The sequence below is a fragment of the Strix aluco genome, chromosome 5, assembly GCF_031877795.1.
Source record: "Strix aluco isolate bStrAlu1 chromosome 5, bStrAlu1.hap1, whole genome shotgun sequence".
Taxonomy (NCBI): domain Eukaryota; kingdom Metazoa; phylum Chordata; class Aves; order Strigiformes; family Strigidae; genus Strix; species Strix aluco.
The window spans coordinates 55,660,749-55,677,216 of NC_133935.1; the positions used below are offsets into that span (position 1 = coordinate 55,660,749).

General features: G+C 37.0%; 1 protein-coding gene across 10 annotated transcripts in view; it reads right to left on the reverse strand.

The window, feature by feature from the left end:
• PPHLN1 (periphilin 1) overlaps positions 1-16,468 on the reverse strand; it is a 72,473-nt gene that overhangs the window by 43,832 nt on the left and 12,173 nt on the right. The gene's annotated exons all lie outside the window — the stretch shown is intronic.

Sequence of the window (16,468 nt, forward strand, 5' to 3'; positions counted from 1 at the left end):
ATTGTTACTCCAGACCATACCCCATATGTCCTGGTTACCTGCAAATTACATTAATATGCATATATATGTAAAGGCAAAAAAAACCCACTATCAAGGTGAACTTTTCCTAAAGAATCTCAAAGCTAACAAACATGCAAGCAAACACCTACTGAATCTAGACTTGTGACATTTGCCTTGGTCGGAAGACACATTGCCAAGAGAAGCAAGTACTTCCCAGCTCCTCTGAAGCACTGCTACCTAAAAATAAAGACTTCATAGCATTTATAATAAGCCAGAATGTATCTTATTTCACTGCTTTTCTCTCCCATTTCTCATCATAGTCCTGTATTTTAAATAAGGGAATGTCTCACAAAGATGGGCAAAAATCTGGTGGTCTCGTTTAGCATAATGTAGCTATAGCTAATTTTATGTTGGTGGATAAAGGAAAAAAGCCCTCTAGTGTACAATTCCTATAGCATGTTACAGGCCCACATGTGTGACGGGTAACAAAGCACTTCAGTGTGCCAAAGGTGTTTTGGACTACTGAAACTACACAGGTAGCACCACAGTAATACAAACCCTATTACACTGATGCGTTTTATACAGTGCTGATTTACTTTTTGCATGGAAAGCACATCTGCATGAATGATTCTGCTTCAGAGTGCAAACATCCCATACGCAACACTGAGGTTATTCTGCAACAGGAAAATCGTCGTGGTAGAGGCAGAGCCAGCAAGGATACAGACAATCCTTCAGCTTATTTCTCCAATTCCAGATGGAGTAAAGTATCAGGAAAATACAACAAAACCTTTATTTTGAAAATTTTCATGCGAAACTGAAGTATGAATCAATAGCTCTCAGCCAGCCTGGTTTTCAGTAAAATGCCAGTGAAACAAAGCCAGGTTTTACAGTTAAAATAATTATTTCACTGTTAACAGACCACACGCCTTTTATAGGTATCTTCTCTTACAGAAAAGCATATTTAAAGGTCTGCATATCAAAACTGATACAAGACAATGTTTACACAGATTTATATCTAGCAGCTGTGCTAAAAATCAATATTCATTTCCTTTCTAAACATCTTTCCTTCTTCTGTTTATTGCAATACTTTCTTCTCCCCAAGCGAGGCAGCAAAAGAAACAATTAAGGAATTGTTAAATAGAACTCTATTTAATAGCCTCTATACAGTAGCCATTGCATAGATACTTACATCAAAGAATGAATCACCCCCAGAATACACAAAAGGATAATCCTCCTGCTTTCTTCAAAGGCCTAAGAGCAATGCTACCCACCTTTGGACACTACGCTTGAGAAAATGTATAGATTAATGGGATTAACGGGAGACTTTCCAGAAGGAAATAACTGAAATTATCAAAGACTGAGAAAGCGTGTTTAATGAAGAAACACTCAAAACTCTCTGTCTGCTTAAATTTAGCAAAAAGAAAACTAAAGAAGCCAGGCAAGTTCTCAAACCTATGAGATGTAGCTGAAAATAGGGAACAAATGCTTTACCTACATTACATGTATGAACATTTCATGTAGTAACAGACTTAAAACTAAAATTCAGACTTTAAGAATACCAGAAAGATTAGCTCAACACTAAACTAGTTTGTCTAGTTAAGTAGCACTTTTTTATTTATTAAAGAACGTATTGATCATATATTTACCAGGAATGAGTTAGGTACAGCACACTTTTTCTTCAGTTTCCTTCTAAACCTCACTCTTTAAATAATCCTATTTATTTTTAAAGCACAAGCTTTCTGGCAGACCAGTACACCACTTCTATGCCCAAAGCACATTTTTATGAGCAAGTTATTAAGCCCTAGTATACAGAGAAGTTTATTATGGAAATGTTTACAGAGCCCCAGCTATTACACACGTATAATAAATGTTTCTAAAATCCACATCAGAATTTACAAAATATCATTGAAACACACTTTTAAACAGGAAAACATTTAAAAGCCTCATTCTACAATAATATTATGCACAAAAAGTAGAATCTCACTTTCATTTTTAAAATTTTCTTTTCATCGCTCCATGTTAATCCTTAACTGGACCCTATCTCATACTGAACACTCATGCCATTAACATATTAAATCTGTTTTGGACAGCATAGCAACAGCACACCATTTCTGATGTTTTCTATTAATGTAACAAACTACACTGAGCAGAACAAAATAAGCATTGTTTTACTGGTTTTTTTTGCTTAAATACTTAAGCTAACATACACCTGCAATTAGGTAATGAAGGCCCCAATTCAGCAAAGCAGTTAAGCACATGCTTCAGATTCCAACACATACTGAAAAGGTTTATTGAGCAGGGACAATATTTAATAGAGATGCAAAATTTTGTGCTCAGCCGTAATTTTAAAACAGAACTACTGCCCTTAATAACAACTACAGGATTAATCCATTTTATATAGGATCCCTCTTATCTTTATACTTTGTATTCATAGAATCATAGAATGGTTGGGGTTGGAAGAGACCTTAAAGATCATCTAGTGCCAACCCCCTGCCATGGGCAGGGACACCTTCCACTAGACCAGGTTGCTCAAAGCCCCGTCCAACCTGGCCTTGGAATTCACATCTCACACGTAATCCCGATAGCACAAGTGAGTTCTCTCATCAGGATTGTAACAAGAAGTATTAGCATTTTTAACCTCCATGAAACTTTACCATTAAATTCTCACTAAAGCTGATAATCTTGGATGAGTTCCTGAAATTTTATAAGTAAACAGTCATACCCTGATATACCATCCACCAAAGGCAGCTGAAGGAAAGGCAAAAACCTGAGAGTTATTTCAGTTAACCATCAGTTCCAGTTTCCTGGAGGAAAAAGTACAACTACAAAATATGCAAACGCATGGCTTTCTGCATAGTAGGAGACCAAGAGAATACAACAGTGGAGCTTTTCAGTTGCAAAACGATCAGAGACACCACCTTTCTTAAGCTACCATTACCACACTGAGTACTTCTGGTCTTATCCCTACCTACCATTTTATGCCCTGCAAAACATTCAGCAGCAATGTTGTGGGAAAAAGAGGCCTACAGGAAGCCTTCTAGTTTACAAAAGGGAGCGGTACAGATTAAGCTATGTGAAACAAAGACTAACACGAACTGGTGTGTCGGTTTTAGAGTACATAAAGGCAAAATTCAATCACTTGCCAGATTGAAATGCCTGAAATGGAGTTGTAGTTGGGTACGTGAAATCACATCACATGCAATACAGGAAAAAGTTTTGTTTGTAAAAGAAATCTTAGTTCACCCTCACTGAATTCATGCTACTGACAACTGTGTACAATACTTCATGCTTACTGTTCTCTTGGACGTCTACATCCAAATACAGACATCCATCTTTTCAACTAAAACATTAATCTACAATGTGGTCCAGCCGTAGAGGACATATCTCATACTTTTGACACTGCATTGAAGAGACTGGCAACTCAACAGCACATTGCTGTGGAGCAGAAACAGTAGGTTCCTCCTCAGGTGAGTGCAGTGTATTACCTAGACAAAAAGTCAACAAAGAAACTGATGTGACCCCTTCCATCTGAGAAAGATCATCGTTACTGTCAAAGAGGTTAGACATTCCATTTACAGGCTTAGGCTTGATTACTAACCTCGCCTAAAAGTAACTCGCACAATTTTATAATAAATTGAGGAAATTATCCATATCTCCTAAGACACCAGACTTCAGTGCAAAAAGATAAAAGAGACAAGATTTGAACCATGCTTCTTAATCCAATATGCTTTTCCTGTCTCATAATAAACAGGGAGGGGGAAGGGGGAGGAAGAGTGAAACAAAAATAAAAACTCCTCTTGTCTTCCTTGTCAGGACACTGCAGGGGCTAATAGAGCTACCAACGTGATTCAGATGATGTCAACACATTTAATAAAATATACCACACCTCTGATCTCTAAGTTTCTCAAAAGATTCACTGTGTTAAACGTTCAAAAAGCAAACACGAAGAGGCAAGAGCACCTCTACTTTTAACATCTCCAAAGTAAATGTAGATGGTGGAAGATTCTAGCCGCCATCCTCTCTCCCACAACTCATTCCCTTTCTTTCCTAAGTATGCAGTACATGTTTGTGCAACTAACCAACAATTTACTTTAGTTCTGCTTTAGAGACTTACTATAATCCCTCGTTATTGTCCAAAGATCTTTATGCTGATTTATCACAAGCTAAAACAATACAGTGAATTACACCATTGTAGATGCAAGTAATTGAATCCTGTTCCATCAGCTTTCATTTGAACATCTGAAATGATGACAGATTTCTTATGACAACTGGTTTTCAACATTTTATGACTAAGCAAGTAACTGCAGTACTTGTAAGTGATATTTGGATTTGCTTTAAATGAAATGAACATAATTAGGGTAGTCAATGTAATCTTATTAACAGCTTTTCACATGAAGGCAAAAGGAAACAGTCACTGCAGAACAGCACTAAATCTCATGAAGAGAAGGATAACTAGACGTACCAAATGTACAACAAAAACCCCTAAAAATATATAAATGCTTCGTGATTTTTATGCTGAACATGGTACTGCAGAAGTCATCGTATGCAAAACCAAAACTCAATGCTGATGGCACTTGTCCACCTCACTCAATATGAAAGTTACTAAACTCATCCTCCCCCCACCTCGGGATGTCATGACAGATCAGACAAAACATAAGACAACTTGAATATTATAGCAACATTAGAGAGAAATGCTTGCTCTGTTCTTTAACTGAATAGTAAAGCTATGCACTTCAACTGAAACTGGAAATCAGATTACACTCCTCTTTATCCTTAGTAAAGAGTACCCTCTTTACCACTGTCATTGATAATGTACTTTATTAAACTTGCTGGAAGATAAGCCCACACTACAGAAGTATATTTAAACTCAAACTCTCTTTCTATTATCTGACAGGGAGAAACTATGGTCAAGCATACAGATTAGGACAGAGGACCAAGAAAGAAATAAAGACAGAGTTCAGAAAAACACAGATTTAAGTTCCAAAGAATTAAGACCAAACAGCTTTATACAGCTGTATGCAGAATAAAGACAAAATATGTTAGACAAATCAAGAGCAAACTGGACAAAATAACTGCATTTAAATGCACGTGATCTTGGCTTTTCTTCTTTTTGAAAATGAGGGCATATTAAGTCCCTGCAATTTCTCTACTATAAAAAACAAATCATAGGTCTTAAGTTCCAGAGTATGTATTTGCTTAAAGTGATGGACTAAGCTGCAATTTCTATTAACAGCTACAAGAGCAGCACAGAATTTCACTAATAAAATATTTACTGTCAGACACTACTGTTGAGTCAGACTTCGTACTCTCAACTTTCTGAGCAGCAGATCATCCCCGAACAGTCAAGCAGTTCAGATAATTACGCTGAGGAATAAACTTCTCAATATAGTAGCAACTGAATCAATTCCTAAACAGCCTTAATTCAAAATGGCAATTATTCAAATATTGTCTCTTAAAATTGGAAGGAAAACACAAAGCAAGATATGGTATCTTCAGACGCTTTTTTTTTTTTCTGATACCATAACAGACCAGAGAAACTGGTCATCATTATTGCTTCTAGAGAAAGTTCTAATGGGACAGACCTTTCTAAACACATTTGCTTGCACATTTACTGTCATCCTGCCTCGGGCACTAAGACCAAGCACATGGGAAAAGAACTTAAAAAAATCTTCCCTGTGGTAGCAATGAGTTGATGGGGTGGGAGATGAAAAAATTACCAAGTACTACCCAAAGCAAGCATTTGTGGACAGTAATGGACTATGAAACACAAGAGCTCTATAGAAATTTTAAAATAATTTTATTGTTTAAAGATCTTTTAAATCAATGTGGGAAATGACACAAGACTGCAGAAAAAAATACATGCTGTTTGGAGTCATGCAACTTTATATTGCCAAACTTTTAAACAAAAGTTTTGGGGGGGTTTGAGGGGTAGGTCGTTTTTTTGTTTGCTTTGTTGTTTGGGGGGGGGGTTGTTGCTTTGGTATTTTATGGGGTTTTTTGTTTGTTTGGAGGTTTTCTTGGGGGGTTTGGTTTTGTTATTTACTTCAGGTCAGTGCTTGCCAAGCAATACAATACAGGCAAAGATTTGTCGAATAATATACACACTAAGCACCTGAAAAAAGAAATACTTTCACACCATACTTTTAGGGGCATAAGTGAACTTTATGTTTAGCAAGCTATTATTCTTTCTCCCAAAGACCATCTTTAAAATTCTTAAACAGAAGAACACTGAAACCATGAAATATCTGCTAAAGGAGCTCTTAAGGCTTTTCATCCCTACGCCACAGAATGCCGTTAGTTCACTGATACTTAAGAGAAAGCAACAAGTAGTGTACTGTAGTAGTATATACCGATTTGATCAACTCTTGTGGTTGACTTTCTAACGCTATTAATAAAAAGCTGCAAAAGGAAAGAGCAAGTTATGGAACAGGTTTGGGAGCAGTAATACCTTATGTCAGTAATACTGACACACAATACCCTTATTATATTTAGTTTTCTTCTCTTTCCAAATTCCTTAATGAGATCTATAAATCAGAAAAACAGTCTATGTTTCTCTATATCAGAAAAACGCTCCACAAATCACCACATTTTTATTCTCAAAGTGAAATTTGAAGCAATCAGGTCTAATCAGTTTCATGTGCTTATGCCCCAAAAGTTTTGTAATACTGGTAGACTTCTGCATAGCAATTTTAAATAAAAGTTAGCAAACTACCTCTGCTTTTGGATTTCTCAAGATAAAAGACATTATATGTATATGAAAAAAACTTTTATTGTACATAATGTATTTTTTCTTTATTTCTCATTCCTTCCTATCAAGTATGTAGTTTGTTCAAAATCAGCCCAAAGCTGACAGACATACCCTCTTATAAATCATTCAGACATGTAGCTGCTTTTTTTTTGTCAGTTTGCTTTTTCCTTTCACTCTGATTACAGTTTACAATCACTACAATGTACATTAATATCTCTTGCCTTTTATTTTAGGCCACTTCCTATGTATTAGAAATAGCACTTAGTTGAACATATTTAACAAGCCAGGCTATTTGGGTAATTTCCTTATTAAAAATCCTTTTGAAACTACTGTATACCTTCAGTTATTTCAGTGAGTTAATAACAGTTAACTTCAGAGTGCACCTCCATAACAAATCATACTGATTCAAAGTAGTGCTGCTACAACCCTAATCTTCTCAGCCTTCCTTGAATCCATAGTCCCACTCTATGACTAAAGTGGCATTGGTATTTTCTCTCAGGCAACCAAACTGGTAGATAATTATTTAACTGGTTGTGGTGGGTTAGCATGCAGGACCAGCTCACTGAAGAGTACAAACACCTGAAACATTACCAGGGAGAGAATGGCACCAGCTTAGATAGGTTTAAACTGGTGTGGAAATAGATTTTTACTGTAGAAAGATCAGTTTCCTTACTGCATTTATGACTTTTATTTATTTAGGATATCTAAAATAGGTCCCTTGGAAGAATTTTAGAGTAAAGTTAGCATCAGTAAAACTCAATTAATACTTTTTTTTTTTTCCCTAAAAATAATAGACATACACATCTAAGCAACACAACTCTACTAAAATTTACAGCACATCTCATTTTGTCAGTTGGGGGAGGGGGGGGGAGCAACTTGCATTCATGTGAAGAAACAACCTCTAAGCAAAGCTCATCCTAGTATTCCCACCCTCTCTCACTGGGAATTAAATTCCCCGAGATGTTTAGTATACTCAAAAATATAACAAACAACTCATTGGAACCTAACAGATGAGGAATTTATCTTCCCAAGGGAAATTATGTACAAGTCCTCTGTGACAATAACTCCCTATCCTGAGAAAGCCATGACGACATTCATTAAGCCAATTCACTGGCTGGTTGTTGAGATGATTTAGTTAGATGTCCATCTTAACAGTAGTTGTCTGGACTCGAAGGGAGACTCCCTTCTCTTTCCCTCCCCACTATCTCTCAGTACTTCACTGTTTTTCAACATATTTGTTAGGAAGGCTTTCCAGAATAATCAAGTGCTATCCATGGGAGTTTGCCTCATTATTTCCCAATACAGCATTAGCTTGCTAGTTTGATACCATCTACCACTTGATTATAATGCTAGCTATAAAACTGAACCAGATGAGCTTGCTTTTTAAAGTCTTCTTTAAAGTGAGCTGATAGTCAAGATCTTACAGTGTAGAGGTACATAATCTTATCTTTAGGCATGTCGCCCTATCATACATTGTAAACAGAAGAGCTCCTTACAGTTTATTAGCATTATGTAAATATAATTGATAAGAATAACCATTTTCCCAAAATGTGACTTAGTTTTAAGCCACAAATTAGGTTACTACAAAATTTAACTAAGTTTGCACACACTATTGAATTTTTCCTTACATGTATATCATAACATACTAACAGCTGTAGTAAACAGTTCTCATGCAATAACCACTATTAAAAAAATATAATGATGACACCAATTTCATATGACAACTTACAGCCTTACAGAAACTGCAGTGGGAAACAGTTGTACACATAAGAAGCCACAGATCCTTAAAACATAATATAGTTTTGGATCAAAAGCAAGTTAAACAAACACATGATAGCAGTTGAGAACCACCATGATTAAAACTTCTAGCTTTTCTGTTGCCAAATTTGGTGTTTACTGTAATTGTCAAATAAATATTTACAAGTCAATTTACTACCTGGCTGTTCTTTATTCAACAATAATTGCACAAATACAGGCTGGGCGATGAGTGAATTGAGAGCAGCCCTGCAAAGAAGGACCTGGGTGTATCAGAGGATGGAAAAGTGACTATGAGCCAGCAATGTGTGCTCGCAGCCCAGAAAACCAACCGTATTCTGGGCTGCATCAAGAGAAGCGTGGCCAGCACGTTGAGGGAGGTGATTCTTCCCCTCTACTTCACTCTTGTAAGACCCCACCTGGAGTACTGTTACCAGCTCTGGGACCCCCAACATAAGAAGGACATGGACCTGCTCGAGCAGGTCCAGAGGAGGCCACGAAGATGATCAGGGGGCTGGAGCACCGCCCTCATGAAGACAGACTGAGGGAGTTGGAGAAGAGAAGGCTGCAGGGAGACCTTATAGTGGCCGTCCAGTACTTAAAGGGGGCCTACAGGAAAGATGTGGAGGGACTCTGTATCAGGGAGGGTAGTGACAGGATGAGGGGTAACGGTTTTAAACTGAAAGAGGGTAGATTTAGATTAGATGTAAAGAAGAAATTCTTTCATGTCAGGGTGGTGAGACACTGAAACAGGTTGCCCAGAGGGTGGATGTCCCCTCCCTGGCAGTGTTCAAGGCCAGGTTGGACGGGGCTTTGAGCAACCTGGTCTAGTGGAAGGTGTCCCTGCCCATGGCAGGGGGGTTGGAACTAGATGATCTTTCAGGTCCCTTTCAACCCAAATTATACTATGATTCTACAAATAATTCGGGCTGTGTTTTTAAGAATATCACTACGTTCTTTGAGAAGATTATAACACCCTGTCTTTAGTCCAAAGAATACTTTGTCAATCCTTTTGAGTCACAACATAAAGACCATATTTAAACGTAACTGAAACATTTCAAAAGGACCAAAGTATAAGAAATACCATACACACAGCATCAGACTGAAATTACCTGTTTGTAACCACACTTTTCAAAAACAAGCTTACTCGGTTTTCTCTTATGGCTCTCAGCAGAGGTAAAAATAAGATTTAGAACCGTTCTATGTTTCATATAAAGGGTAAGCTCTACTGCATGAGGTTGTGTATTTACAAGCTGAGCAGGAAAAAAAAAAAAAGGTAGCGGGAAGTTCTGCTAATTTGACAATTTCCATATATGAGAAACTTTGAAATGTTTTGATTAGAAAAACAAATCTTCCACGACATCATTGCAAAATGAAATAGAACAGCAGGACCCCTCTGTTACCAACAACAGTCAAAGGAGTCCTACACCAGTTAGGAGGGAAAAAAAAACAAAAAACAAACAAATAAACAAAAAATATCACAGCTCAGACTTCTCTGGGAGGTTCCCGGGTCCTAGCTGAACAGCAGAAATACTGACACTGACCTCAGAAGCTCATCAGGAGAAACGGTTAAGAGAAAAAGAAAAAATACGATCAATACAGCATATATTATGACTTTAAAGTTTAAACTCCTTCTCCTCAAGCTGAGATGGAAATTGCATAAGGAATTAAATCAGAATTCTGAAACATCCCCTAAAAGGAACACAATTATCAGTAGGAAATTTTTGAAAGCAAACATGTCTTTTAGAATTCGAATGAGAAATTCTGCAAAGAAACAGAATAGGACTTCCATAATTATCATGGTCAACAGTTACACAAATAAAAATATTTAAAAATTAAAAGCAATCACTCAATAGCTGCAACTAGCTGCCAGTGAAAGCAACATTCACCTTACAGAATAACCCCACAGTTAGCTGACACATGAAAAAAATCCAGTTTAAAATAAGAGGAATTTGTACCACCTCCCCATATTTTTACACTGTAGAGCGAGGAAAAAAAATTCTACAGTTGAAACCCTGTCCACCAGTCTCTCCTTTTCTCCCCATTCTCTCAAGTGACAAATATTTTGAAAGTGGAGTGACAGTAGTCTTGCTTCGAATGGCATTTCTAGTATAAGTCTAGATATAAACAAAGCAGGTCCCACCAATATAAATAACAGCAGAAACTCAGTCTGACCTAATATTCTTAGTAAGGAAACAGTCAGTGTTCACATATATAGTTTCAAGTCTCTGAGTTCTAAGTTAAATGGAGAAAAGAGATTCATCACAGCAACAACACCAGACTTGTCTGAATTTAAGCTTTTTACTTTCAGTTGTATTGGCCTACAGTAGTGGACAGTCCCAAACTGTTCTTAACTATACATAGCCTTCAGTACCAGGCAGTTTTAAAATGTTAAGTTCTGCGTCAGAAGATTCAGGTTCTTAAAATCTATTCAAAATAAAAATCCATGGTCCGAAAGAACCCAAAGCATTAGTAATACAATTAGACATACATAATTTTGGCCAAGTAACAAAAAATCAAATTATAAAACATAAATCTCATTTCGCACACAAATTGGTTGTGCCAAGCACAAAAGAGCTAAAGAGGCAGGAAACAGCCTCAAAGACAATGTTGCAACTACTGAATCACTAAGACTGCTACATAAGACATGAAGTGTAATACAAAGTCATTACATGTCACATGTAAACCAGAACCTACTTTTGAGTTATCTATTACCTATTATCTTCTTCCAAAAAAGTTTAACTCCCCCCTCCAATTCCCCAAAATATCATAAGCCAAGGTAAACTAATTTAGCTAGCAGCCTAATACAATGGGTCTTCTGAACTAAAGATTTCACAGACAAGTCCTTGCCTGGAGTTGTAGACAGGTATAACGAATCTACCACAATGACCTATTATAAGGAAACTGTAACTTTGTATATGAATAAACAAGTTGCTCTAGCAGTTTGTGTGAATACTTCAGAGGTTCAATGTTCTGGCAGAGATTTTATTTATTTATTAAAAGAAAAAGGCATGCGCTAATGAATATGATCAGAACTCTACTTATCAATCTCTGTGAAAAACAAGACCACTTTCTTTGGGCAATGGCCATATTTATTTCCCTCCACACATGTTTTTTAATGAAGAATGAGGTTCTTGTATGGTATCCCTTAAGACCTGCCAAATATTGCAACAGAACAGCAGACTTATGTACATTTTAGCACCATCCCATAAATCCCTTTGGCCAAGTTTCTCTTCTGTAAGCAAGACAAAGATCAGTTTACATTACAAGAAAGTTTAAATCCAAGGTGTAAAGACCTCCCACAATATAATACGCTGTTTTAAATGAGTATAAAATATTTAAATAGGTTCACTGTTTCATTCATTAAAGTTTACATATGGGGGAGGGGAGAAACAAGCCACCCCCTGTAATTTAAAGGTGATTGAACAGTGATAACGTAAAGATAACTTGCCTTAGTCTATGACACACCTGAATCCTCAATATTAAATACTGCTTTATTGAGAGAAGAGTCAGTGACCATTAACTTCTATCTGGAGACTCTCTCATCAATGGTTTTGGTTTAAAATAACCATTCTTGCCAAAGAATGATTTTCTTCTTAATGTACAATCTTCAGACCATTCCTCTAGAACATCTTGTCCTCAGATACCGCACCTGCAAGGGGTGAATCACCAAATGGAAGAGTATCACAGAATCGTCTAGGTTGGAAAAGACCTTGAAGATCATCCAGTCCAACCGTTAACCTAACACTGACAGTTCCCAACTACACCATATCCCTCAGCGCTATGTCAACTCGACTCTTAAACACCTCCAGGGATGGGGACTCCACCACCTCCCTGGGCAGCCCATTCCAACGCCTAACAACCCGTTCTGGAAAGAAATACTTCCTAATATCTAGTCTAAACCTTCCCTGGTGCAATTTGAGGCCATTCCCTCTTGTCCCATCGCTTGTTACTTGGTTAAAGAGGCTCATCCCCAGCTCTCTGCAACCTCCTTTCAGGTAGCTGTAGAGGGCGATGAGGTCTCCCCTCAGCCTCCTCTTCTCCAGACTAAACAACCCCAGTTCCCTCAGCTGCTCCTCATACGACATGTGCTCCAGACCCTTCACCAGCTTTGTTGCCCTTCTTTGGACACGCTCGAGTAATTCAATGTCCTTTTTGTAGTGAGGGGCCCAAAACTGAACACAGGAATCGAGGTGCGGCCTCACCAGTGCCGAGTACAGGGGTAAGATCACTTCCCTGTCCCTGCTGGCCACGCTATTTCTGATACAAGCCAGGATGCCATTGGCCTTCTTGGCCACCTGGGCACACTGCTGGCTCCTGTTCAGCTGGCTGTCAATCAACACCCCCCAGGTCCCTCTCTGACTGGCAGTTCAGTACTCTGAGTAGTTCAAGAAAGCCATGATTACTGGGCTCTCCATGACCTTCAGTAAACACAATCTCACTGTGAAGGTTTATGCATCTACAAAAATTGGAGTATATTATGCTTTACCACCCTAAAGAGGTAACTAAGTTTAATGTTCAGAAAGCCGGATCAAATTTTCAGGAGAAAGGTAAGGTACCATTGAGTTAAAAGATTTCCAAAACAAAATATAGAACTGACTGGTGAATCAGATGCTAATTGTTTAAAATTAAGTTTCAACGTTTTGTCAGTTTTCTTCAATTTCTAGCATCAAAATTACTTTCTTATTATTTCTATTTACTACAAAATATTTCCTGTGCACTTCACAGATAAGTAGATCTGTTTTATATACACAAATGCAATAGTATTAAAGATTAGACTAAGACTACTTCCTAATTTCACACAGGACATGGAAAAAAAATCCCAACAACCAATAAACAAAAGAACACACATAGTAGCAGCAAGTTTCCTTCATTAACAAAGGAAAATTTATTCATATCGACAGCTTGAGAGAAGATACTCAAAATGTCCTATGTGAGCCACTTCTCAGGAGTCTATATTATATGAACCAACATTACTATTGATGCAGAGTACTTTGTCTACAAATACGGTAATCCTTATTTTACAAAAATCTGGACCTCGGATAATTTTAAGGATCAAATTTAATGCATGTATAGCTGGGATTTACAAGTGCGTCATTTTGTAATTTCTCTTTGAAGATGAGTCTTACCCATCTTAAGTTGCCAAGTTTTGCATATTTCACATCTTATGAACTCAGTCTGGCTGGAAAAAAAAAAAAAAGAATGAAGTAATGCTCTGTGCACTCAAAAGGATTTAAATTTGGTATGACTGAAGTGAACAGCAGCTAACAATCTTCTAAAGCATTTCATATTGAAAAGTTCATCTGACTTTATAAAAATGAACTTGTATGCAAAATCCATTGCTATGAGGGCCCATACAGAAGTAATGTAAAATTTCAGTTCTTCAACATGTAACAGCATAGCTCTCTGCAATTTCTCAAAAAGTCTGACATGCATAAAATGAGTGCTTTGAATAAATGAGTTTGATATATCACTAAAGACAAGTAGTAACACAGCCCCAGAAGTGATCAACATCAGTAAAAGATAAATGTACAAAGAATGTGTTATTTGATCTCTACTCTTCTCATAATTCCCAAGTTTCACAATTCTCATAGCATCAGTGACCAAGACATTAAAACTATCATCATGTGTGCAAAAAATTCTCTGTTCTAAAAACTAAAAGATTCTGCTTTGATGTACATACAATTCTTTATACATTCCAACTAGGCTGGAACCAAGAGACACTTCAGACCAAGCTACGACCACAAGATTACACAGTTGACATCAGTTCCTGGAGTTCAGAAATCCCTTAGGTCAGAACAGGAGAAAAAGGGCTGGGAACTCATTTTGAAATCTATGCCTAGCACATCCTCTGAATTACTTTATTTTACTTTATTTTTTACATATAAAAAATGGTATTACCATAAAGAAGTCATGGTCAGGATAAGATCTGTTCACTAAGCATAGTATAAAACAAGGCTAATAACTCTCAAGAACTGAGTGGTCCAGGAAAGAGCAGAAGGATCAGTAATGCTCTGCTCAATGGCAGACTACTGGCAAATGACAGTTGCTTGGAAACTGGAGCATAACTCCAGAAGAAGAAAGCAAGAAAGAAAAAAAGACAGCTAAGCCGAGTGGCAGAACCTCAACAATCCTCTTGTCACTCATGGAGAACTGCTGCTGGTCAGTGGAACATCACAGATCAAGCCACAGCTATGCAACTGCTAAGCAAGCATGAACTTCCTACTTTAAGGAAAAGGCAAGAAGCTTAAAAATAAAAAAATCCACAAAAGAAACAACAACAACAACAAAAAAAACACTCCAAAAAAACCCTAGTAGATGGTTTCTTCAACATAGGAAACTTTCACCCTCCCAAATTCTGCATCATTTAATGATTTTTAATATTCCAGATAAGCAGCAGCTTTTACTTTGGGAGAATCTCGAGTAACATTTTTCAGCAATCCGAAGAAAGATGGGGGGAACAAACATTAGAAAGAGATCAGAAACAACTTTTTAACGTTAAGTTGCCAAAAATCAAAGGAGCAAGATATGAATGATTAATGCTTAAAAGGAAATGCTAAACATAATATTGACAACAACTTCTTACAGCACATTTTTAGCTGCTGAATGAGTTTTTAAAACTACTGAGGAAAACTGATCATTTATGTTAATAAAAGAGCTTTTCTTTTTAGAATGTATAGTCACTGTACTGACTACGAAAACCCACTAACTTCACAAGCCTCCTGAGTGCCTTTAGCTTCAGAAATCTAGCTTTGTACTAGCCATGTTTCGTGCAATTTTTTAAAAAGTACTTCAGGTTAAAACAATCTTCAATCTTCTTCTACAATCTCAAAGAGAAAAAAAAAATTTATATGTGCTCCAGAAGAACTTACCCAAAATAACGTTCATCGTATCCAAAGAGAAAAGCATTTTTGCATATAATAATTTTTTCATCTCGTGTCTTATCGAGCAAATGTCTTTGAAATGGAAAGTAATTAGTGTTTTCACCGCAGGAGACTACATATACCATGTACTTTGATTTCCTCTGTTGAGATTCACTACATAGCTCAATAGTGAGCAACATGCAAAAAATCATAATTAAGTTTATTACCAAGCATGTAATGCTACAAGTATTTAGCAGTCTGATCATAGGATTTTATATCCAAGGTTATTTACTATTCCTGTGCTCTTCTGCATAATCACACTTCTGACATGCTAACACATATTTATATAATAAAGCAGTAGGGCTTCATTCAATTGCAAATACATTCCCATACCCTCAACTGAACTGAGTATCTTTATGAAGTTCTTCCCTAGTGTTACTGCAGTTGTATAACAGTTACATATTCTGAAATATAAAGACTCATATGGGACTACCACCTACCACACAACACACATTTTTAAAGCCTTCAACAAAACAAGCTTACATTTTATCCTCACAGTTTGAATGGAAGAAATCAGGATGCATTGAAGACAATCTTTTTGACCACTGGGTGCCACTCTTGTTCTGTGTAAAATAAACTGCCTGGCACTAACTCAATCTTCTGAGTCTTTTTTCTTTTCAGCTTTACACAACTCTGATTCTTCTGGAGTTGGAAGAAAAGATGCAAGAATTTTTACACAAGTTTCTATAAAACACTTACTACTTTCCAGAACCCTTTACTGTCACTTCTAGCCCCAAGAATGCAATTTTGAGAGAAGTCTAGTGGACACAGACCCTTATGGTATAGGAAGGATTTTTCTTATTGTAAAGTTATGTAATAACCTAGTTATGCTATGTCTAAATCATCACATTCAATGAATAGATATCTACTGCAACTGTGTAGCCCCGTAGTACTGTATTGCCATGGCTACTAATAGCTTTATATTGAGTTTGCAACGCCTCAAGACTGTGGCTTTGAGCAAGCTTGTCAGGCTTGCTCTGAGTTCTTCTTGACCTTCCTGAAAGCTTTATTTTAACTTGGTGCAGGTTTAACAGCAATCTTT